Source organism: Gouania willdenowi, chromosome 21 (assembly GCF_900634775.1).
Source record: "Gouania willdenowi chromosome 21, fGouWil2.1, whole genome shotgun sequence".
Classification (NCBI taxonomy): Eukaryota; Metazoa; Chordata; class Actinopteri; order Blenniiformes; family Gobiesocidae; genus Gouania; species Gouania willdenowi.
The window spans coordinates 3,347,961-3,374,344 of record NC_041064.1 but is presented as its reverse complement, the minus strand read 5'-3'; the positions used below and the strand labels follow the sequence as shown (position 1 = coordinate 3,374,344).

The following is a 26,384-nucleotide window of genomic DNA, read 5'->3' as shown; positions in this document are numbered from 1 at the left end:
GGCAAATGCCCAAAAATGTCGACTAACAAGAGTGTTTATTGTGCAAGTAAAAACAAACTTTACTCTGTTTTTGGAGTAAATGATATTCGATTAATTGATCTACGAGACATACACTATAATTTAATTTAATGAATAATTATCGATGGTAGCAGCTTTAATCTTCTAGTTTAGTTGTGTAATTACTTGTGGTCTGGTGTAGACTCTGGTCTAGTCCACTTCTATGAAAAGCAGCCTCTGTTGTTTGGGTTGGTGTTTGGCGTTCGTCCTTGTTGAGGTCACATTTGAACTCAGAGCTTCTAAAAATTGAACTCCACGTCCTCAGATTGCAGAGAAGCAGTTTAACTGTTGCTGGGTTATGTAATTTCTTATTTTTCATTTAAAAATGCATCAGATTGTTGTTTTGCTCCATTTTGAGATGTGGGGAAATGAAAATGGGTGCAAATATGGCACATCAACTCCCCCAAAAACTGACAACAAACAAATGTTAGCGAGCAGGCAGAAGGGTCTCTGATGTACAGATTTCAGAGTTCATTGTGGGACACGAAAAAAAATTTGGAATAAAACGCTAAAAATAAACATTGCCTGCCTCTGCGATGGCAAGAGTTTGTCTGTGTGCAGAGAAATGCTCGCTTTAATTAGGAAGTTAGAAGAATTTTTTGCTTCTGGTAAGCTGTTGGTTTGTCTTTATCTCCACTAGGATCATGTTTCCTCAAACAATAATGCACTTTCTTTGAAATCCGAGCATGCTGATGTAAGCATCTAATGTAAAGGTTTGGGAGCGGCTATTCCTAAAAGGGCTGAATGAACCACATTCTGCTTTTTGCAAAGTCGCCGACGTTTCCCTCGAAGCTACTGAATCATCAACACTCGGCACTGCTGATTCACCGTCATTCATTTAACAAGGAAAGAATAGCACAAATTTACTCCAAAAACACACAAGTATACACAAAAATAACAGAAAAATATTTAAAAAACAAGAATAACAACAAAAATATGCAAATTTACTCCAAAAACAAATATGATTACTACAAAAATACACAAGAACAAGACTTTCTCCAAAACACAAAATGACAACAAAAAAGGCAAAAAATGACTCAAAACATACTAAAATACACAGAATGACAAATCTAAATACACAAAATGACACACACAAAAGCACAAAAAATGCAACAAACAAAAACATTCTGTATTTATGCTCCTAATCTTCATTTATTCCAAGCTGTGATTTTATTTCTTCTTTGTCATATCTCACAAATGACCAACCAACACCGTCTCAGATGAATAGATTCAGACTTTCTTTGTGCTGTGTATCCTCTTGACATTTCGTTCCTCGCTAAATCACAGTTAGGTGAGGATTGTGGCCCCAAAGTAAACATGCAAAATGACTCTGAAACCACAGAAAACAGCCAGAAATACACAGAACTATCCTAATAATATACAAAACTACAAAAAATGGCACAAAAGGACAGTACAAATGTACTCCAAAAACACGCAACTATAAACAAAAAAAGAAAGAGTGACAACAAAAGTACACAAAACACATACGATGACCACAAAAATTACTGAAAAAACTAAAACAAGAATTACTCTAAAGCACAAAACAACAAAAACACACAAAATGACAAAAAAAAAAAATACATCCAAAGCTGCAAAAAATATACACAAAATGACTCCAGTGACGCACAAAGATCACAAAACAACTTCAAAAGCAGTTAACTTTATTAATGCTCAGACAAACAGCCAACACTAAACAGCCAAAAATACACACAACTATTCAAATAACAAAAAACTGCTCACAAGGACATCAAAAATACACACATTTACTCCAAAAACACATAATGTGACTAAAAATAGACATAAAAATAACTGAAAAACTGAATCATCAACGCTCGCTGCTGCTGATTCACTGACCAGCGACAGAGTTTCATTCATGGCAAATATAGCAAGAATAGAAGAACGGCGCTCAGTCACAGAAATGAAACGCACTAGCACGATGAATTAGTTAGAGATCTACTGAGAGCAGCTGCTCACTACGTTAGCATGCTGTAAATTCTGCTATACAACGACACACGCACACACACACACTAGAGGCAGAAGCCACCACTTAAGTACAAGTGAACAAGAAAAGCTATTCTGCTTTATGAATGAGAAGCAATGAGTGAATGGCTGTGTGCGTGTGTGTGTGTGTGTGTGAGTGTCCCTTTGAGGTTGACAGCCCAGGAAAGATTAGGAGGATGCCCCATCAAATGAATAAGGGAGCAGAGAGAGAGAGAGAGAAGGAGGGAAAACAAGCTGACAGCTCAGGAAAAACCAGCCGCATTACACTCACTTAAGAAGCATTATCTCACCAGGGTCTAAAAAGTGGACACACACACACACATCTCCATTTTAATCTGAATTTTACAACTTCACTCATTTTCATCCATCTTGATTCTTCTTTGTTCGTATTTCACAAGTAGGTGACCAACCAACACCGTCTCAGATGGAGAGATTCAGACTTTCTTTGTGCGGTGTATCCTCTGACATTTCATTCCTCACTAAATCACAGGTCTCTAAGACAGAAACTCTTTTGTTTACTCCGTTTGAGACCTGAGAGTCTTGGTTGGGCGATGTGGCTGCTAAGGAAACACAGTGGCGTGGTCGACTTGTCAGTCTCTCTGTAGCTACGCCTCTGCTCGCCACCATTTTCTTCTTGGAGGAACAATTACTTCTTGATGCTTTAATTTTTATAACCAGCGTTACTTTAGTTCAGACGTAGGCAACATGTGCAAAGTAAATGCACAAAATGACTCCAAAACCACCTAAAAACCCCAAAAATACACAGAACTAAGCAAAAAACATACAAAGTTACAAAATATTGCACAAAAGGACATCAAAAATACACACTACTTCAAAAACACAATTTGAATACCAGTATACATAAAAATAACTGAAAAACAATTAAAACAACAACGACTCCAAAACATAGAATGAAAACAAAATACACAAATTTAATCCAATAATACACAAAAATAAGAATACCAATTACTTCAAAAAAAAATAAATAAATACTCCAAACACACAAACAACAATAAAAATACACAGAATGACAAAAATATATATAAAAACAACAAAAAATGACTCCAGTAACACACAAAAGGACCAAATACACACAAAACGACAACAAAATCAGTTCCCTGTATTAATGTGTTTATTTATTTTTTTGTCGTTAGCAGGATTCCTGAGAATCTGGATCAATATACCGATTCTGAATCAGCTTTAAAAATTTTAAAAATCCATATCTCTGTTCAACAGTAAAATTTGAAGAATCCATATCTCGGTTCGTAAATGACCAATCAATCTTTATGAAATTTGAGTGTTATGTTTGTTTGGTTCCTCAATTATTTCACAGTTTCTCTCATATCGGATTTGGATTGCGCAATTTATCGAGGTTTACACTTTAGATTTCCACAGGACATTGAACGCACCCTTGGACCGGTATAACTCTTTGTAAGTGTGAGGAGAACATGTCTGTGACAACCCTGAAATATTACATTTGTCAAATCAAATCCCTGCTTTTCGCACATTAAATATTCATATTCTTTTGTATGCATGGAAATTTGAAATAGAGCTTAAGTCTTACATTTAGAAGTTTAGTGTCCAGAGTCAAATGCTCCTTTTTAATGTGCTGCTATCAAATGCAAAAACAGTGTATTTCTCTAATATTAGAGAATAGCTGAAATAATAGGGCAGTTTGCAGGTTTTATTAGACCCCAAATAGAAATGCCTTGTTTTTTTTATTACATGTGGTTTATTGGTTTTAAATTTGGCTCAATGACCATGGAAAATGTCTGGCCAAGTTTAAAGTGTCTGCTTTGAAATCAGGCCCAAATATTTAAAAATGGCCATTCTACTTTAACACAAGTGTAATATAAAATCAACTTGTCTTAACTGTGCTTGGCAGTGAGGGAATCAGCTACTGGGAGTTATTTTCTGCTGTTATGGCAGTAGAAATAGTCTTCATCTAAACCAGGGGTTCTCAATCTTAGGGTCGCAAAACTCAGGGAGGGGGTTCACCAGATTCCCTCAAGAAACTAGACATATTTTCCAAACAGTTGGAGCCCATTTCTGCTTTTTTTTAGTTATCTGCAACTACAACAAACTTGCCATATTTCAACCTATTTTCATCACTTTTTCTTGCCATATTTTTGCTCCTTTTAATGTATTTATTCTACAATACTCCTATTTCTGACACTTTTCCATCACATTTCAATACCTTTTCTGCACATTTTTACCATTTTCAAAACATTTTCAGCACTTATTAACCCTTTCCACCACTTTTCCACCTAGTGTCACAAATGTTGACCCGTAATTGTCACTTTGAACCTCTTTTCACCATATTTCATGCTTATTTTTAGCCAATTCAATCACATTCATGATTTGCTGTGCCCAATTTTTGCCAGTTTAAACTGATTGTTCCAGTATTGACACTTTGGACCCTTTTTACCACTTTTTCTGTCCATTTTTGGCCACTCTAATTAGCACATTTCTACTAATTTCTGTGGTTTTTTTTAAACCCCATTTCAACACCTTTTCCACTATGTTTTGGTCACTTTTAACCCATTTAATTTCTGATTAATACAAGGATCTTTAAGATGACTATATACTATGGCCCAAATAATGCTCAACTTCCTGGATAACAGTGGATATTATTCAGATGAATAAATAAATGTGGTATCACAGATTCATAGAACAATGGACCATCATTTTGCTGATTTTATCTGTTTGTTGGAACATCAGTGGAGATTAAGTTTAACTAAGTCTTGTTGCTTCTTCTTCTTCTGACGTTCTTTCTTTACGAACGTCCTATAGAAATCATTCTTTCCTTCCTCTGATAATACCTTGCATTACATTGCAAATACAGTTTGTTCGATTGTGTGTTTTTGTGTAAACGGCTGGATTGGAGTCGACATCCGTAAGCATTTCAATCCCATACTCTTGGCTTTTGGCAGCCGCTCATGTATTAAGTATTAAGAAAAGCCATCAATAATAGGAGTGTCTGTGCTTTAGTGATGTATTACAGTGAAGGTGTGGCTTGGATACAGGGATGAGGCTTGTTAAGGCTTTTCCCAGCAGTAGCTGCACCTTCAGTGTACGGTGACAACATAAATCAGGCTTTCCAGCACAGCTGCTTACACCCTATTGATGTCAGTGGAAGAGAAGAACGCCTAGGAAATAAACATGAAGAACGAAAGAAAGAATCCTAATTATTTTTACAGCTTGAATGCATTAATGCAGCTGTGAATTTTTCATTGTTTACTGCGGAGCGCAGAACTCTGACATCCGGAAAAGTCGTCGTCCTTGGTTTTCTTCTAACTTTAGTTTGAATTTAATTGCTCCGCTGTAAGAATGTTCTGATTAGAGCCTCAGATTTTCCATTTAAAATTCTGTTTTATTTAAATTTCATCACTTTCCCTAATTAGAAGTCTTCACTGGCTAATAAACTTCTCAAAATCATGCCAAACATGCTTAATAGGATTACCATTACAACCATTACTATTTAATTGTTGGTCCATGCTAGTTACCATTCAAGTGGTAAAGTCTATCACTTTGTATCATTTTTGTGTATTTTCTTTTGTCGTTTTGTGTATTTTATGTGTATTTTTGTTGTGATTTTGTATATTTTTCTCTCATTTTGTGTGTTTTTGGAACTAACTGGTTTTTTTTTTTTTGTGATTTTGTATTTTTCTTGTGTTCTTGTGTTTTAGGAGTACGTTTTGTGTCTTTTTCAGTCATTTTGTGGGTTTTTGGAAACAATTAGTGTAGATTTTTGTGATTTTGTCATCTTTATGGTATGTGTGTTTTAGTTGTGATTTTGTATATTTTTCTCTCATTTTATGTGTTTTTGGAATCAACTTGTGTATTTTCATGTGTTTTTGTCATAATTTTGTTTTTTGTTGTAATATTTGTGTATTCTTGGTATTTTCTTGTTTTTTATTCTGGTGGATGTCTTGTGTGTTTTTGTTGTAATCTTTGTATTTTTTTGTCAATTTGTATATTTCCTCTATTCCTGTAGTCATCTGGTGTGTTTTGGAGTAAATTTAGCGTATTGTTCTGACATTTTGTTGGTTTTTGGTGTCATTTTGTGCATTTACTTTGGTTGCCCATGTCTAACGTACAGCAACCCAAAGTTAATTAGAAGCTTGTCGAATTGAAGTCGGAACAAATTTTTACAATCCCAGTTTTTCACAGAAAATAGAAGTTGAAGTGTGGAGGCATGCTGCCATTACAAATAATGCTCAATACAATAATGGTGACAGCTTGGGGTTAATTTGGGTTATTTTTTTTCACCCTGAGTGTGCCTGAGTCAGCCGTCTTCACCCATTGCAGAGGTTTCTTTTAATTGCTGTAAACCCACACAGGCTGCTGGTTGGACCATGTTTGGGTCTTCAGCTTTACCGTTAGCGGTGTGCTTATTTATTCCCCTCAGTGTGAATATAACAAGCTGTAGCTGCCTTTTCAATAGGGTTCCAAACAAAGCTGCACCCTTTCATGATTAAATACACCCACTGCGGCTGTATTTTAACAACCAATTACTGTAATTTTTGCAGGTATGCAAATATTGTCGTGTTTTCCTGCATTATAGAGAATGCATTGCTCTTAAGGATCATTTTTGACTGTTCGGAGTCTTTAAGTAAACACTTTTATTCATCTTAGTTTCAGACTGTGAGTCGGTGAGTAAGAACTTCACTATGTTCACCGAGTCAGGACTAGGGCGCACTTCAACTTCCTTTGTTTGTATATATCTGTTTTAATTCACGGCAACATTTTCAGTAGAATAGAACATGTTAACTAAGGATGCACTGATGGATGAGCCTCCAATTTCCTTAGTTTTGAGGGATCAACAATCGGACGATCCTTGCATATGAAATCGATCTTATCTAACTCTGCAAAGATTTTGAAGTCATGCGTCTACTACACGGGTTAACAACACAGGAGCACGGTCAACCTAGCACGTCGACGGTTCGGCAGAATTACACACAAAGAGAGCAGAAAATTGCAATTTGTAATTTGTGTAACATTGAAATAAGCCTTGATGGGGCTGCAAACAAACGCTACTTCATTTGCCATAAAAACAAATTAGGGACTAAAGGGATATTAAAGGGAGACTAAAGGGATAGCAATGCTAATGCTCTAAAGTTTTTATTCATATTGGTTGGAACATTCAAGGTGTATTCAAGTCAGTTATTAAAAACAATTGGGATTGGCCAAAAAATCGGCTGGGATTGGCAGGTCACGCTTTTTAAACATATTCACAGGTTTTTTTGCTGCTAATGTGTAACGTTCTGAGTTTCAAATCCAGATTACAGAAACTGTTCCTTTGAGCCCTAAAGAAGGTAGCTCTGTAATTTTCCACACCATTATTGTCCGTCTTTCTACAATAACATGTTTTTTTTGAGTAAACAGCTTTTAAACCTTTTATTTCTAAGAACCTTTTTTCATGAAAAAGTTAATTTCCTGCTTTATTCCAGCATCAAACCTCCGTCTCTGGTAGGAAAAAGTGCAGGAACGAAGTAGGACAGGAAGATTCAACAACGAGGCCTGAATGAATTCTGGTTTTCCAAGTTTCAAACTGCATCAAAACTATGTTTGCACATAGTTGCACATTGCACAGAATGTAGCGGCAGTATTTATCTCCCCTTTAACCTGTGTGATGGAGTGTAAAGTGGTTGCGTGATGGTGCAACGCCTCGTTATCCTCCGCCCGCGTTGGAGCATATGTTTGAGGCCCGTCCAACACTCTGAAATGAACAGAAGGGTGAAAACAAAGTGCATAACTGACTGCTAACGACCAGAAAGTGGCCTAAATATGCAGGTCCTGTGAATGCCATCAGCACTGAATGGGAATTTACAAGTATAGGCAGACACACACACACACACACACACACACACGGATGCTAGCCCACGGTGAGTGCGAGGTCATGTTGTGTGTGATGTGCTCAGTCGAACGAGTGACCTCTTTTAATGCAGCAACTGTTTGGTTCCCCTCTAATGAGTGTCTGTGACTCATAATCTATACAGTGGACCCAAGCCATAGGGTTAATCAGCCCCGTTGTGTGTGCGTGTGTGTCTGTGTGTGTGTGTGTACACTATATGAAGCCCACGTCACGCTGGGTTATGCAAAGTGGCTCTCAGACGTAATTCTTCTTGATAGGGTGACAATTATTTATGAAGTCTGTGTATTGCCCTCTGGCAGACATCATTTAGTCTTTCACGCAGGTGAAGAAATTAAAAATATAATAAAAATACAATGATAGATAGAATACATTACAAGGGTTAACAAACATTTACATTTTGAATTTTGTGTTAAAAAAATAACACAACTATTGTGTGAAACAAGTTTAAATATTAAAATGTTTGAGCCCATCTAAAAATCTGCACTGCAGTACCAATAAAATAATATTCGTTAAGTAGTTAATTTCTTCAATTCTGTTTTAGAGTTCACACATTTTTGTTTCATATTTCTCTATTAGAGTTAATAAACTTCCTGAAATCATACTAAGTCAACTACTTTAATAAATGTAGCATTTTTATGTTTTAGAGAATTTATAAATAAAATGGTTACGCTGAAATAATGCAAGATTTTCCGCATTGCTAAACAGGAAAAATCCTGTGGAAATGTGTGATATGATCCATGAACATTATTTGTAAAACTTTTAATTACTACCAACTGGAAAATCTCACAAAAGCAAGGAGCTCTGTAAGTGACTGTTATCCTGTCACTTTGGAGCGATTCTTAAAGCGCGCTGTGAACAAAAACTGAGTCAAATCAAGATGTAGACATCATCGGCTGTTATCCTTCCACTCGAGCGTGTCCCAGACTGTCCGTATGTGAAATCAGCATTTCACATACGGACATCATGGTGCGTTCACAATGATGGATCCTGAACGCAAACAAAATCTAAAGTGGATCAAACTGGAGAATTCTAGAGCGTTAGTTCCTTCCGGTCTCTGAGCGTTTCCAATCAAAGTTTACAGCGATTAGGTGCGTTGTGAACTTGAAGTGTGCTAATACATTGGTTATTAGATTAATCGCGATTTGACACGTGACGATTCAATAAAAATTTATAAATGTTACAAAAATGGATAGTTTTTCATCAGAACTAAATGACAGGAACACGACCACTGCTCGCGGAATGAAAGTTCAAGTCGCACATGCCGCCCGGACACCTGAAGGTATGGACAAGGTGAAGGTGCATAGAAAATTGTGATAATCGTCAATATTGTGGTAATCGTTGATTAATCGAATCAGAGAACCCTGAATTGTAATCGAATCATGAGGTTCCTTAAATGGCACACCCCTACTGTGAACACAAGCATGCTCGGTGCGGACTCCACAAATAGCACAACAACGTGTTGCTGCTCCATTGTTAAATGTTGAAGGAAGAAGTTAGTGAGCACTCTACAGCGCTGGCTTTGACCCATAGATGAGAACCTCTTCTTCAGGTTTCTGTTTCTCTGCCTAGAGAAGTCTCTACTCCAGTAACGACCCCTCAACTGGTTAGCTCATGGAACTGGTTACAGTCACTGGTTTGCTCATGGAACTGGTTACGGTAACTAGTTAGCTCATGGAACTGCACCAGAGGTTGCTTGGAGCGGATCAGAAGTTGTTCTCTGAACGTAAACCGAGACAAACCAAGGTGATGAACTTATCAGCTGTTCTCCAACCATTCAGACCCAGTCTGGGACTAAACCATAGGGGAAACAGCCTTGAAGCGCAATGTGAATGCAAACCGAGTCAAATCAAGGTGTTAACATCATCAGCCGTTCTCCATCCATTCAAGCGACAATTTTTAAGTATAATGATAAGAAATGTTCCGATCTCCTTCTGGCCACGCGTACCACGCCATGTTTTCTCGGGGAGAAGTGGTCATGTGACCAGGTACCTCACATCATTTGACCATGTACGTCATGTTCTGTGACGTGTATTTGCGGAAATGGTGTTTCCATTGCACTTTTGCGACACATTTCAATATCGAAACGTCTGAAAATCCTCCTCATGACAGCGTAAAAACGTATTCGCGATATTTGAGTGTTTTTGTATTTTTTAATTCAGGTGTTTCCATCACCTTTTTACCAACGCAAATCCAAGGGTAATGGAAACACAGCTTGTGAAGGTTTCTCCTTTGAACCTTGAAGTAAAGACTTGTGAAACACCTTCCCTTGTTTATTTAGAGGCCATAAGAGTGAGCATTGCGCTACGTCTGAATTCAACTTTTATTGCGACCCTTGACCTCAGTTCCTCAAAGTGACGCCTCGTTGGAACACTTATTAGCAGAAAAAGCCATTAGCCATCACACCCTTTGCCTGAGTTGGTTGCACTCGTCAATCACCTTGCCAGCTTCGCCCGCCACATCATTTTGACCTGTGGTAATTTACAAAGTTGTCACATTGAATAAAATCTCTCCCAGAAAGACTGGAACAGAGTGAAACTTAAAGATAAACACAATCCAAAGGGTGTTTTTCTGACAAGTTGGAAACAATGTGAATAAGGGTTCAATTAAACCAAAAAGTCATGGTTGGAAGTTGTGTAAACTACTACTTCCTTGAGGGTTTAACACTAATTGTAACTGAAGGCGGAGGTTTGTTTACTTGTGTGCTCAATAACAGTGTGTTGGGGATGGAGCGGCAGTGTTTTACAGCAGGCCACAGGGGTGTCGTTGGCTGCAGGAACAGCCAGAGTGCAATGAGATACCATAAAAACAAATCCTCCCAGCCATCAGCATGCTTGCAGAAAGATGCTGTCATGGGACGGGGCTTCTCTGCACTTTTCCTTTGATAACAGCTGAAGGTTTTCTTGCACTAATAGGACTGTGGGATGTAGGCTTGACCTTGACTTTGTGTTTTCACACAAAGGCGTGATGGTATCAGTGGGATTTGCAGGGGAAAAGAAACCGTTGGTGGGCATTCATGGCCTACATGCACAGATGTTACATACTGGAGATCAACTTATTACATCAGCCGAGCCATCAATCGTGAGCTCGAGTGTGTGCGCTGCTTGGTCACGCCAACAACCCACTGCTCCACCTTCACCAAAACATTTTTTTATGAAGAACCAGGAGATGATTATGAACAGTGAGTCATTCCTTCTTTCCTCCTCCAATAGGCTGTCGGTGTTTTTGCCCACACATGCTTTTTGACAGATGAGCCACAACATACGGCAATGTGTGTGGTTGTATCTTTGTTTTTCTTTAACGTAGATCCACTACATATTCTTTTAAATTTGATTTTTTTCTTGTTTCCCTCACAAAAATCCATTTATATTTTGCTACCTAAGCACAAATGACAGAACTTTCTCTGAACAACTTTATATTTTACAAGCATCGCAGATGAACTTGGAGAAATAAATAAGAGACTCTTGTTGGCGTAGCAATCACTTAAGTGACTGATTCACTGACAGCTTCCCAATAAGTCAAGGAAGTGATTTTCCCTCCTTTCGACGAGGCTTTAGTGGCTTTATTACCACAGTGTGCAGTTTTTAGACTTTGAGCAGATACGTCTAACAACCATGCTTCTGTTGGATTCAGCCCAATAACTGCACCGTATGTTGAAGAACAAACCAAACATAACGGAAGCACACATAGACATAGATGATGAATTCATGTTGGGTGTGGGATACATATGTATGTGTATATACGTATATATGCATATGTGTGTATCCATAAAATGGAGAGTCCGTCCTTAAGACTGCTCTACTGTAAAGTGTCTTGAGATACCATTGGTTATGATTTGGCGCTATACAAATAAAGATTGATTGATTGATTGATAGACATGCTGTGAATTGGAATTAGGTTCTCAAATTCAATACAGTTTCACGTAGTGCTCAAGACCACAGTATCTGAGACCAAGGCTGTGTTGTAAATGTCATATTAACGTACTACTCATACTAAGTTTGACGTCAAATGCGTTCACATTAGATCGTATGATCTAATGTATGAGTGAGTACGTGAGAAATACCCAGATGTATACTTTATTGGAACATTTTCTACTTGGTCATTTTCTCAGTTAAAGCACTTTCCAGAATGCACCGTGGCCAAAACAACACCAAGACTTTTGGTAGTCGAGACCAAGATGAAACCAAGACCATTTATTTCATTTAAAAGTAAAAAAATAAATAGTCTAAGCAACAAAACTTTCAAATCAACACATTTGTGAATGAAAAAGATTACTCTTATAGTATCTGCCCCTTTGTTGCCTTTCCTTCAGGACTACCTGATACAGATTCAGGGAAAATCTATATTTTGGGACCTAAACAGACTGTGAGGGAGTGGAAGATTTGAATAATTTCAATGCAGGAACAGAACAGAATGTTTGTTGTCTGTGTGTGTGTGTCTGTGGTGGCCCTTTAACTGAGAATTAATGCCATGGTCACTCGACCATGTGCGGAGAGAGAGAGCGTATGTGACCGGAGCAGATCGATTATAGGCTGTATGCCATTTTGAATGATTGGCAAAATAAACTTTGCAGCTGTTAAATTAAACCAGAGGCCCATGTCGTGCTCAATGACTGCTAGTTCCAAAGGAGTTAGTAATAAAGCTGAGGTTAGCTTCAACTACAGAGAGTTGCAGATGAGACTACGTGAAGCTTCCATCAGCATCAGCATTATGTAAGCAAAGACATATTTCCTGACTGTGACAGCGCAAAACCTGCTGCTGCTTATAGTCCGTATTCATAGGTGCACAGGCACACGCACGCACGCACGCACACACACACACACACACACACACAGAGACACACACACACACACACACACACACACACACACACACACACACACAGCTAGTAGACTGGGGAAGAAGTCCGATGCTCAGCCGCTTCGCTCCGACCGAAAGACATTTTCACAGTTCACTCATAGGTTTTCACCTTTGTGCACAAATGTGAGTGAAATAAATCCGTGTCACGTAAAGCAAACAACTCTTCGGTGGAAATGAGACGATAAAACAATGCAATGGGAACATCTACAGAAAGTTTCATCACAACAATGATGTCATTGATTGGATCGGCAAATTAAGACATTAAAGCCGATCACATTAATTCATAAAATGCAAAATTTCAGCCGACCCGCTATAGCCTATTAGATTGGTGTAAAGCCGACTGTCTTTAGTTTTAGTTTCTTTTAAATACATTTGACAGACAACAAAAAAGGTGTCTGCAACTCTAGCAAAGCAGAACATTTAAAAATATGAATTTGTTTCACTAAATTCTTGGAAAAAAATAATTATATGTATTGAAACGCTACTGATGAGGTCAGAATTATTTAAGATATCTGAAAACAAAATGTGTATCTGTCAGGTGAATCTACACTAGGTATTCAGAGGGATATCTGAATCGAAATAAGATGGATGCTTTTTTGAGTCCAAGACAAGACCAAGACCTTTAAAATGTGGCACTACAATACTAGTTCCCTTTAACCTTCATCAGAAAATATTATAAACGTTGTATTGTTTCAGTGATTTAGTTTAAACAAAGATACTATAGATTAATTCCACACAGACTACAGTGTGATTTATTTTAGGCTTTGTTTAGTGAAATCTTGGGCATTAATGCTCACCGTACGTGAAAAGTAGATGGGCACAGTAGAAAGATGCTGGTCGGTTAAAATGCTGGGTGGTAAAGAAGTTCACTATTGTCATTGTTTCATATTTATCGACAACACAAAGGCCCCAAAACAAGTACGCATGGAAATCATGCCACGATTTGTGCGAGATTTGACGCCAACATTAGAAGACCACACTTTATACAACGAAAAATATCTTTAAAATGTGTGAAACATGTAGGAGTGTTTTAGTCCAATGGTTTTCAAACTGGTCCACGGGTCTTTGTGCCGTATCTTGTGGGTCTCTGAAATATATTTTCTTAAACTATTATGTGTTATCATTACAAAGTGTATAACTACATATGGGGACCAATGCACCAATAAAACAAACATGCACCACATGTTCAGTATATAGACTAGTACAGATATATTCTTTAGGTTTATTTTACTGCAAAGGGTCGTAAATATTTAACGTGAAACATTCAAAGAATCTATCATTCCTGTGACGTTTTGGACGACACATGGAAATAAATTCAGTTTAATTGGCATGAGGATTATGAGGGAGTCCCTGGATGCAAACAGTTTAAAAACCCCTGGTTTAGTCCATGTTCTATAGATTTTTCTATTTCAGGAGGTCATATTTCATCATATTATTATGTCATATTATATCACGTCAGATTTTCTGTGAGAAATAACATTTCCATCTCTCTGACATTTTGCTTACGAAGACAAATTGCATGTGAAGGCATGATAATGCCCCAAAATGTGCACGTGATGCTATATTCAGTGTCAGATTTCAATTTCTACTTTAATTAGTTGAAAAAAATAATAAAGTAGAAATATTCTCTTTCCTGAGGTGAATTTCTTTTTTTCTGTTGTTTTATCCATGATTAATAAAATTCAGAGGCCCAGGGCGTTTTTCTGCCTTGAGGAAGCTCATGAAGGTCACTGCACCCTCTGACCCTGAATGATAAGTGGGTAAAGAATGAGGATGCTTTAACATTCTCTTCAGTGTGTTGTAAGCGTAGCACTGACTGCACATTGTCAAAGAGCGCCGTGTTTCATCAGCTTCTCTGCCTACGATGTAACATTAAATATTCAGATATGCACTTCACACTGTGTTACTGAGCCGGGTTTGGTTTGGTTGTTACGGTCTCTGGTGTCCAGAACAAAGCAGGAAGTGTTTAAACTGCCAGCTGAACTGAGAGAGGTATTTTTAGAAGGAATAGGGAACAAGGTAATGGGCCATTAATCCAAGCCCGTCCTGTTTTGTCAGACTTTTCTAGGCTAAAGGAAAAGCAACAATCTCTGAAAGCGGGGGGAAAAAACCACGCTGTCTGTTCTGGGTTAAAGTTTCTGAGCGTACACGCAACGCAGAGCTCATGAAGAAGCAGCAAAGTCAGCATTTAGCTCTTGATTTGTTAGGATTTAATTGCTCACCCGTTGTTTTTGTTTTTTTTTCTTCTTCATATCCTCTCGTTTGACATGTGCAATCTGGCTGCCCGTGTGGAAAGTGCTGCAGTCTGTGCTGCTGTAAACCACTGACTGAGGGTCTGCTTTCATTTTGATTTACAGCCGCGATGCTTCGTCAGAGGCTCAGATGGAGCCAATGATGCAGATGCTGCTGCTGCTGCTTGGGTCATTTTAAGTTATCACCACCCCTTTATTTGGCTGAGGTTTCATTTTCTAACAAGCACGTGTTACCTCTGCATATACTCATAATTCAGAAGATACGGCCCTCCTGCTGTCAACATGTTTCTATGTATTTCCACTGCTTCTCTCTGCAGTTTGTTATAGAGGCAAAACTGGGTCCTCACAGATATGTACATTATGTCTCAACCTAAATTAGTTAATGCATTTATTGTCAGTCATTAAACTACCAATAGCATGAATTTCAAGGCCGAAATCTATTGAAAATTGCAATTTTGAGAAGCTGCACCAATGCTCATAACAGTGCATCTTAAGGGGGTGGAGACTGACGGCCTCACGATCTAATTTAGCACGGCTCCGCCTCCTAGCATAAACATTCATTATGAGAAAAATACAGAACAGCATAAATACACAAAATTTCTCTCAAAACGATGGCAAATTTAAGAAATACACAAAAATGACAGAAGAATACACACATTCACTCCAAAAATATACAAAATTATAAAAGAAATGTGCAAAAGGATAACAAAAACACACAAAATTAGCAGAATAATATACAAAACTATATAGAAAGAACACAAAGATTACTCGGAAAACATACAAAGTTCCAAAAAATAAAGTGACTCCAATAAAACATATAAAATTACAGAAATTAAGACAAAAGGATAATAAATTACTCAAAACGACCACAAAAGTCGCAGAAAAATATATAAAACAAGAATAAAAATGCACAAAATGACAAAACTATTGGGAAATACACAACTTGACTACCAAAATAAACTGAAATAACCAATAATTAATGCATTTATTCAGTCAGTCATTAAACTACCAATACTGTGAATTTACTGAAAATTGCAATTGTGAGAAGCTGCACTGTATTCTAATTTAACATTTGCATTTCCATCATAGCGTTTACCTCGCTTGTGCTTCCACACATTTAATTACCACTGTTTGGTGAAGTGAAAAACCAACATTATTTATTCACTGGTAATTACAGAACGATAGATAATATGAGAAGTGTTTGTGTAAGAAACATGAAAACATGGACATGCTTGATTGTTTTTAGCATCATTTCTAAACACAAAAGTATTAAAGCGTGTCCACATTAGTGGCTTTTTATCTTCAGTGTATGTACAGTAGTTGTTTTCAAACAGTGAACTGGTGACATGGTGATTAGAAATGAACGCCCAATGGATGCCAAGCTTGATATATTGTTCATTTGTTCTTCACCCTCAAATGCACGTTTAAAAAGTGTTCAGTTTCAAATGTCGAGTTAGCAGCTCAAAGGTGTTCCTTTACTTTTCTAACACACGTACTTTAAAGTAAAAGGTTTTGCTTTCTGTGTATTTCACACCTTTGTAATAAGGACAAAGAGAATAGAGAAGACCTTAGACCAGAAAATAGCTGCTACATTTGTAGCAGCAGGGTTCACTACGTGGGCTGTGTTTTTCATATCTTCTCTGCTGATGCCAAACAGCTTCTCTTCTACTCTTGGTTGGTGTTGTTTACCGCACTACCACGCCACCTCCTCATGCTGGTCACTGATTGGTCACTGATTGGTCACACGTTGCACTAGAATGACATCCTTGTCATCAAACATGGCTGTGTTGGTCATGTCTAGTGTTCAGTAGGGCTGAGGTTTTGTCTAGTTTCATCGTCTTTCCCTAATCAAATATTATCGTAGGCTGCCAAACATGCTAAATATGGTTAATCGAGTTAACTATTGTCATTATTGTATCGTATTTGAAATCACACAACATTTTGCACAAAATTTGACGTTTGTTAAATTACGTTGAGAAATTTTTTTGTATTGCGTATTTTCCCATAATAAGGGTGTAGTTCATGTCATATAGCTATTTCCATTTCAGAAAAGTCATATTACGTTGGATTTTATGCAAGATCTGACGTAGGGCTGGGAAAAAAATCGATTCATCCATTTATCGATTATTAATATTTTGCAAATTCAAGTTAAAAAAAAAAAAAAAAATTATAATTTTTTTTCCCCACCACAGTTTTTTTTCGGGCTTTTCACGTTCCATCCTTGTGGGTTACCATGGCGCGATATGAGCCGTTTACATGTTTATTCTTTGAGTAGGCTAAATGTGTTTTTTTTTTTCACACTAAGCTGAGATGCTAAGAGTTAATTTATTTTTAAATTGTAATGTTATGTAATGTTCACCTGCACTACTCATCAATGCACTACTGCACTATTATCTTATTATTATTGTATTTTTATTTTATTTTATTTTGTTATTATTATTATTATTATTATTATTATTATTATTATTATTGCTATTATTATTATTACTATTATCTTGTTATCTTATTTAGTTTGCACATATTAGTCTAACTACTCTTATATTTATGTTTATACTTCTTTTTTTATTTATTTTTCTTTATTCTAGTTGATTGTTATTATTAAATGTTACACTATCTGAGAGAGCACAGGTCACCAAGACAAATTCCTCGTGTGTATTTATACACTCTTGGTCAATAAAGTTGATTCTGATTCTGATGTGTTATAAAATATGTAGTTATCTGATTTCTTAATCAGAAATATGAAGCTAATGTGAATTTGCTGTGGCAATTTTGCTTAAACCTGGTTAAAGCTTGAAATAGTTAAATGACAGAGCAGAGTTTTTTTTTTAGGCTAAATCTGATGTCTTTTGATCACCTAACGTTGCTACTCATTATGCCACATTATTGTATTTTGAAACATTTTGTGTAAATGCGTGAAATTTTCCCAAAACATGTCTGTGAGGTGTTATTCCATGTCATATAGCTTCTGTGTTTCCATTTCAGAAAAGTAAAGTCATATTATATCAGATATTGTGCAAAGTCAGTTTCTTTGCTCACGTTACTATACATTCTGCTGCATATTTTACGTTGTAAATGCATGTAAATGCGTGAAATTTCTCAAAAAATGTCGGTAACTGTCATATTAAGTCTCACGATTATGCATGAGAATTGATCATCTGTTTGCTTATAAATGCGTGGTATTATCCCAAAATATGCATGTGAGGCTGTATTCGGTGTCTGGTTACATTTATGTTTAATTTTGATTAAAAAACAAAAACAATATTGCATTTCCATTTCTGGAAGGAAATTCAGTTTCTTTCTGTACGTTTTCTGCAATCAGGCTTTCCACTTATTAATTGAAAATTATAATCATTATCATCAAAGAATAATTGCTCCTGGACCTCATTTCCTTACTTTTTTGTGTAAAATTAAAGCTCATTAATTGTGTAACACACTGTGAGGAAGGTGTGTCCTGTGCAGGAAATCCTTCTGACGACTCAGTACGGTGTAAAACTCCTCGTCATTCGTCTTCAAAACAGATGATGGAGCGTCAACTTTTATCCAACTGACTTTGATTTTTTATTAAACACTTAAGGAGATATATTTAATTTTTGATTGGCTCATGTTTTAAGCCGTCAGGAGTTTTAAGGTTGTGTTTTCCATGTGGCAGGCCCTAATCTTTCATTTCATTTGATTGAAATGCGGAGCTTAAATCATCAACAGCATCACTGGAGTCGAGTCACGGCTTTTACCATTTGCTCTTTTTTTAATTTCTTCTGTTTGTCACTGTTGAAGGACGGCTTGACGATGAGTAACTTGATTTTAATCCTTTCAGAAGCTTGCCACTCAGTTCATGTCCTTTGTAACCCCCCCCATTCTTTCTCCTGCAACATCAGAATCACTTTCATTTAATGTGATTGGACAACATGGAGGCATCTGCTCCCTTTCCCTCACCGCTCACACTGATTCTGATTTTATCATGTTTGCACCGTCAGTCTGTCTGTGTTGTTCTGTTGTGTTAGTGCTAAGGCTGATGCTTTATAAGGGGGTGTGGACTGGGGTGCGTACATTATGACAAAAATACACAAAATTGCTCCCAAAACAACAACAAAAACACATAAAAACAACATAACAATATACAAAACAATGGAAATACAAAAAATGACTCAAATTATATAAAAATACACAAAATGACTGACATAATTACAGAAAAACACACAAGACAACAACAAAAACACACGCACACAAAAAAGCTGAACAGTTAGAAAACCATATAGGAAATACACAATTACCCCATAAATGTGGGGTACATACAGGGGGATTCTGACAGAATCCCCCAAAAGAGCATCAGACAGCTACAGCTGGTTCAGAACGCTGCAGCTCGGGTCTTAACCAGAACAAAGAGGTCAGAGTACATTAGTCCAGTTTTAAAAACTTTACAATGGCTCCCAGTCAGCCTCAGAATAGACTTTAAAGGGGACATGTGCTAAATCCACTTTTTTAGCCCTTAAATGTATTTTGTTGTATATTTAGAGTGTTTAGAAGTACAGAAAAAATCAAATTAGTCTCTTCAGGTGCTCCGTAGATATCTTTATATTCTGTTTTGCTCATATTTTTCAATCTGTTTCAATTTTTCTATTCTCTATTACATTTTTTGAACTATTACATCACAGTATTTGCAGCGGAACTGCCAAATTAGTACATCAACTCCAGGTCCAACACTTCGAGCAATCCGCCATTTTTATTTCTCGCTTTTATTTTGTAGTCCAAGCTCAAGGATGCCGAAGTTACGAGAGGATAAGTCAAAATGTTTGGTTGTTGGATGTAGTAAACCACACGCTTCATTACACCGTCTCCCAGCATCAGAACCTTTTCGAAGTGCCTGGTTGAGTTTTATTTTTCACGAAAATGTACCCACATCTGTGGGTAAGGTCATTTTTGTGTGTGTGAAGCACTTCAAGGACGACTGCTTCTGCAACCTCCACCAGTATAAAGAAGGATTTACAGAAAGACTGTATTAAAATGCATTTCGTGACGTTAGCTTGGCGCTAGCGTTAGCTTGGTGCTTGTGTTGGCTCACTTGTTAGGGTTCTGCAGGTTCATCAGCTTCATTTTCATCTCGCTCCACTGGGTCAGACTCTGGCTGGAACATGTAAGGCTGGATGGACAAGTCTAACGTTGTTGACATTTTGTAAATAACCTCTGAATAAAAAGTTTATGCGCCGCTACATAGCTGTATCTCTTCTATCAAACTACAAAAATGGCCGAGCAGGGTGGAGTTGAACCGAGTGTCACCTGAAGAGGGGGCGGGGTATGGAGTGTCTCATTTGCATTTAAAGAGACCGCACCAAAACGAGTTGCTCTCAGAAGCACATCAGAAAAGGGGTAGAAAAGGGGTGGAGCTATAATAATGAGGAATTCAGACCCAAGCATTGCAGTTCTGCTTTATATAGACCATAACTGTATGATTTATATGTAAAAAGGAAGGATTTAAAACCATGATATGTCCCCTTTAAAGTTCTGCTGCTGGTGTATAAAGCTGTGAATGGGTTTGGTCCAGAATACATCAGTGACATGTATGAACCCAGCAGGTCTCTCAGATCTATGGACACAGGTCAGATAGTGGAGCCCAGAGTTCACAGTAAACATGGTGATGCTGCATTTAGTTGTTATGCTGCAAAGAAGTGGAACAAACTCCCAGCAGAGCTGAAGTCAGCATCCAATGTGAACATTTTTAAATCAAAGTTAAAGGCACTTTTTTTCTCTACTGCATATGATTGAGAGAGAGATTTTTGGTCATGTTGTTGATGTCATGATGATTTTACTGATGATTTTAATTGATTTTACTGATGATTTTAAATGTTCTTATTGATTTTAAACGATTGAATGTTTTATCATGTAACGCACATTGAGTTGCCTTGAGTATGAAATGCGCTATACAAATAAATTTGCCTTGCCTTACAGCAAAACAAACACAAGGATAACAAAACATAAAAATGCTAGAAGATACAAAACAATAACGGAATTTCATAAAAATGACTCCAAAAATCTACAAAATTACATACAGTAACAATGTACACGATTACTCAAGAAATACGGATAACGATAAGGATAATGAAAACACACAAAAAATAGCAGAACAGTATACAAAACCATATCGGTAGTACACAAAATGCTCCAAAAACATACAGTTACTATAAATACAAAAATTTACTCCAAAAAACATACAAAAGGATAAATAAAATACACAAAACGACTACCAAAATAAACAAAAATAGATTCACATTTCTGCTTTAAATCTTGTGGTAATCAGACTTTCTCAAACACGTAAGAAAAAGGCTTATATCTGCTTCTTCTTGTGAAATATTGAATTATGACACCAGTGAAAGTTTTTTTCACTTAGTTTTATGATGAAATTCTCTTTGCTTATATTCTAATCACCTATATTTCTCTATTGTAGGTGCAGTGTGTGATACTCGTCACCAGCAGAGGTTTTGGTGGATAAGAGACTGCGAGGAACGGTGAGTTCTGAACTGTGACATTTCACAGATCTAAGTGTAGCCTGTGGGATTGCTAGATAATCCTTTTCATTCTATAATCCAAATCCAGAAGTGAGATCTGCAAATTAATTGTGTGCGTATCTGAAAAATATGAGTCGATATTGGAAAAGAGCAACACTTGGAGGCTTTCTACAGCCTGTTTAATGCTAGCACTGCGTTCTTTAATTGTATGTTTTATGTACGTATTTGGCAATTGAAATATGACAAATACATTGTAATCGTAGGAGTTCTTATTTTTCTTCTACATGTCCTTTGTTCTGGAGCTCCTCCTAGGACACGTATGTCATCTCATAGGGGCAATGTCAAGGATGTGCAGTCGACCTTTTTTGGAGCCAAAATGTCAATGTCTAGGTCACATCAAGTGTTAAAAAACAAAAAAGTTCCATCTCTCTAAGAATATTTATTGTACAAGTTTGATGCTTACATTTAGACCGAAGCTGTACGACCTACCAGTAAAAAGATTGGTAGGGGTCAAAGTTCATGACGTAACACAAAAAAAAAAAAAACAACTTTTTTCCTATAACTTGGCCACAAAGTGCGATACAGTGCTCAGACTGGTACCATTGAACAACATTTCCTTTCAACGTGTGACCTACCAGTAAAAAGATGGGGGTCAAAGTTCATGACGTCACCAAAAAACAAAACAACAAAAAAAAAACTTTTTTCCCTATAACTTGGCTACAAATTGAAAGACAGTGCTCAGACTGGTACCATTGAACAACATTTCCTTTGTGACCGTGAACTTCACTCAAGGTCATATTTAAGGTAATGGTCAGTCTTCTGTTTTTCCTGCATTATTACTTTCAGTTTCATTGTTGTCATTTTTGCCAATTTTCAATTGCCAAATACGTATTTGCCTTGCAGGTATTTAATACGATTAAAAAAAGAATATAGAAATTGTAGGGCCTCTGGTTTTCCGTTTCAATATTATAATCATAATCTTTTTCAGTGTTTAGCCATTTCCGCATGACTTTACTCTGTTCTGTTTCGTTACAAGCTATTAAACGTAGGGTAATTGGGGAAATAGTCAACTACTGTTATACATTTTACTGTTGATTTACAAAATTGAGGTGGTTGCACTGAAATCACGCGAGATTACGTCTCGAGGGAGCGACGTTAGCCACACTGCTAACCCACTGGTTTAATAGGAAAAAATAACATGGAAATGTGATAATGTCCAAAAACATTATTTGTGAAACCATTAATCACCACTAAGGGTGTGTATTGCCTGGCATCTGACGATACGATTCGAATCCCGATACATAGGTCACGATACAATACATCCCGATATTGAAGTGTAAGACGATTATTGCGATTTTTTCTTAAATATATGACTTAAGAAACAACTACTCTGTTAATGTGTACACCTTCATGAGAACATTATGTATAAAATATATTCTATTGGCATATTTTACACTGAAAACATTGGCTTTAACATGCCATGTGCCAACAACTTAAAACCATATTTGACTTTAGTGCAACTTAACTGAGGTTTATCCCTAGAACAACAAATAAATGCAGAAAGTTAGTACTTTCTTTTTAGATTTTATTGAAAAAACACAAGCTGGTCAACATGTCCAGGTTTCAGCACTTCTTTATGCAGTTACAATGTCTCCTGCTGTGGAAAAGACTTTATTGGTTAAATAAAAGTAACAAAATAAAATAAAATAAATAATAATAAAAAAAAAATGATATGGACGCATTTAGAATCGTGCAACGTAATATCGCGATATATCGCCCCTATTCGCCACCAACTAACGAAACCCCCGATTATATTTTCACAGCATAACATGATCACGAGATGAACCTTATCACATAGCGCGAGAAGATGAACAGGATTGTGGGTGTTACGGTACGCAAATGTCACGGTTCGGTACGTACCTCATTATAAAAGTCATGGTTCAGTTTTTTCTGGTACAGTCATTAAAAAAGGAAACTATTAAATATATTGTGTATTATTAACTTTATTCAAACATAACACAACAGTTTGCTTCTTTTTTCCCCAATATTGTTTGAATGAAAAAAAAATGTTTTTAAAAAATTAAAACCTGCTGTTGTTTTTAATTTTTCTAATGAAAAATCGAAGTATAAACTCCTCATCTAAAAGGAGAAAATGTGGTCTAAGAGCAGCATTTAACAAAACAGTCTCCCTTTCATTTCACTCACCTTCAACTTTCATATTTTTCACTAGAAAAATTAAAAAAGGTGGAGGTGAAATTAATGGCACATCTACCTGTTTGTCACTTAATTATGTCCAACTAATAGGTATTTTAAATGGTCCGGCTCACAAAAACTGAATAAAAATAAAAAGTATGAAATCATATCCTGCGCTCAATTATTCGGTACAGGGTCGTGCCGAACCAGAAGTTGCGTACAAAACAGTTTGGCACAAACACACATACCGTTACAGTCGTACTTTCAAGACATTCAGTCGCTCGGATTATTGGTGTAAAATATTCCTAAAAACATGCATGTGGTGTATTTCCTTGTCATGTTGGGGCCCAATTTTAAACAAAAAGAGAACAATAAAATAAATTCAATTTAAAAAAAAAAAAAAGAAAAAAAAAAAAAAAGTGGTCAGATTGCTTTCTCCGTTAATTTAGTTTTCCGTGATCAGGGAAAATCTGAGGCCCTAGAACTGCTTGTTTTTGCTAAGAATCCAAATTCTTTTTACTGGACCAACAGTGCCATGGAATTCTTATTATGTTAAAGCACATCCTACCAAGGCTTTGTGGTTTTAAGCAGTTTAGCAAACAATGGTTGGAGGCCCCAGATCCTGAAAGAATTCGTCCACTAACTGGACTGACTTTGGTTTCCTTTTTCAGCATCAGCTCCAACGTCTCATGTTGCTTTTTTGCTGTGTTTTGTATTTGTTCAGCTTGTGTTTGCCATGTTTACACTACACTCAGGATTGTGGCAGATGTCTCACTCTCTGATGCTATTTTCAATCACTCAGTAGTGTGTTTGGCACCAGGAGGTGTTCATCAGTCATTCAGTGACGCCTTCGCTCACTGGGAAGCAAAGGAACAATTTGCATAGTCATGGTGCAGTTTTCTGTTGATTTGTGATCTGTCACGTCATAAATGCTGTGTGTGCGTGCGTGTGCGCACGCGCGCCAATTGGGACACAGAGGTGCAGCAAATGTTAACATTTGTTTTATCATTGTTTTTAACGCTTGTAATAGTAATATTAATACATTAGACATTGTCTTTGTAAGCTGTTAAAAATAGGTTTTTCTGAGTAATAAAAACTAACATCAGTACATCATCATAGACTGATGTTTACCATGATGGCATTAAAGCAGGGCTTCTTTTTTTTTTTTTTTTTTTTTTAAAAAAAAAAAAAAAAAAAAAAAAAAATAAAGCAGGGCTTCTTACCCTTTGGGGTTGCCAGATTCCGTGAAGAAACTAATAATATATTTTTTTAACAATTTGAGCCCATTTTGCATATTTTTTACCCTTTTTCTGCAACTACACAAAACTTGCCATATTTCAACCTATTTTCATCACTTTTTCTTGCCATGTTTTTGCTCCTTTTAATGCATTTTTTCTATATTACTCCCATTTCTGACAATTTCAATGCCTTTTCTGCATTTTTTTCACTTTCAAAAATTTTTCAGCACTTATAAACCTTTTCCACCACTTTTCCACCTAATGTCACAAATTTTGACCCATTATTGTAACTTTTAACTTTTTAACCTTTTCACCATTTTTCATGCTTATTTTTGCCAATTTAACCACATTTATGATTTATTATGGCCATTATTTGACAGTTTAAACTAACTGTTCCTACTTTTTTGAATTACATTAACCTCAACCCCTCATTTCTGCCACTTTTAAGCCAATATTGACACTTTGACCCCATTTCACCACCTTTTCCACCATTTTTGGTCACTTTTAACTCATTTAATTTCTGATTAAAACAGGGATTTACACCTTAAAGATGACTATATACTATGGCCCAAATAGTTGTAAACTTCCTGGATACCAGTAGATATTATTCAGATGAATAAATAAATGTGGTTATCACAGATTCATAGAACAATGGACCATCATTTTACTGACTTTATGGATGGACTCCAAAAATCTCTCCCCTTTATTCTTCTTATAGATGGTCCTGTCTGCACATGACTGTTCTTCAATGTTCATGTCTGTGTTCAACCACCTTCAGCTACTGTGGGGGTCCCCGCTCTCTGGAACCTTTATTTTGGCTATCATGAGCCGAAAAGGTTGAGAACCACTGCATTAAAGGACTATGCTTTATATGGCATTGTGGATAGAGGCGTTGTGTTTCTGATTTAATCTTTTTTTTTTTTTTGGGAGAGACGATTCAAATGTCGGCACACGCCTAGTTATTTTTAGAGTGCTTCAAATATCCGGGGATCCTGCTTCCCTCCAACCATCCTGTCACATCTTGCCTCACCTCATTTTACCTTCCAATTCAACAATATTTCAAGCATCTGCTCAGTTATGTAAGAGCGATAAATTACAGGACAAAGAGATGGTATTTCATACAGCACATCCAGTCTTTACTCGTAGCATTTGCCCCTTTATCTGGTGTCGATGATGTGAACAACACATGAATCAGCACCTGTAGCACTAGAGAGCCTCGTAAAAGCAATGAATAAACAGGCTTTCATGCAGCACCACCACTTTATTCCCTGGCATGTCAAAATAATCATTAAACTATCATCAACGAAATGTTACAAAGATATTGAAGAAAATCCTTTTTTCCATAACAATGGTTTTCTTCCAGGTCTGGATGAAACTAGGCAGGATGACCTTGCCTGTAATTACGAAC

At 36.7% G+C, this 26,384-nt stretch overlaps 1 protein-coding gene across 2 annotated transcripts in view; it reads left to right on the top strand.

The window, feature by feature from the left end:
• Window positions 1-26,384, top strand: part of adarb1b (adenosine deaminase RNA specific B1b) — a 146,980-nt gene that overhangs the window by 31,261 nt on the left and 89,335 nt on the right. For both annotated transcript variants that reach the window (XM_028436456.1, XM_028436455.1), the window contains exon 2: window positions 21,485-21,545. The gene's annotated coding sequence lies outside the window, so the exon portion shown is untranslated. The remainder of the gene's footprint in view (window positions 1-21,484; window positions 21,546-26,384) is intronic.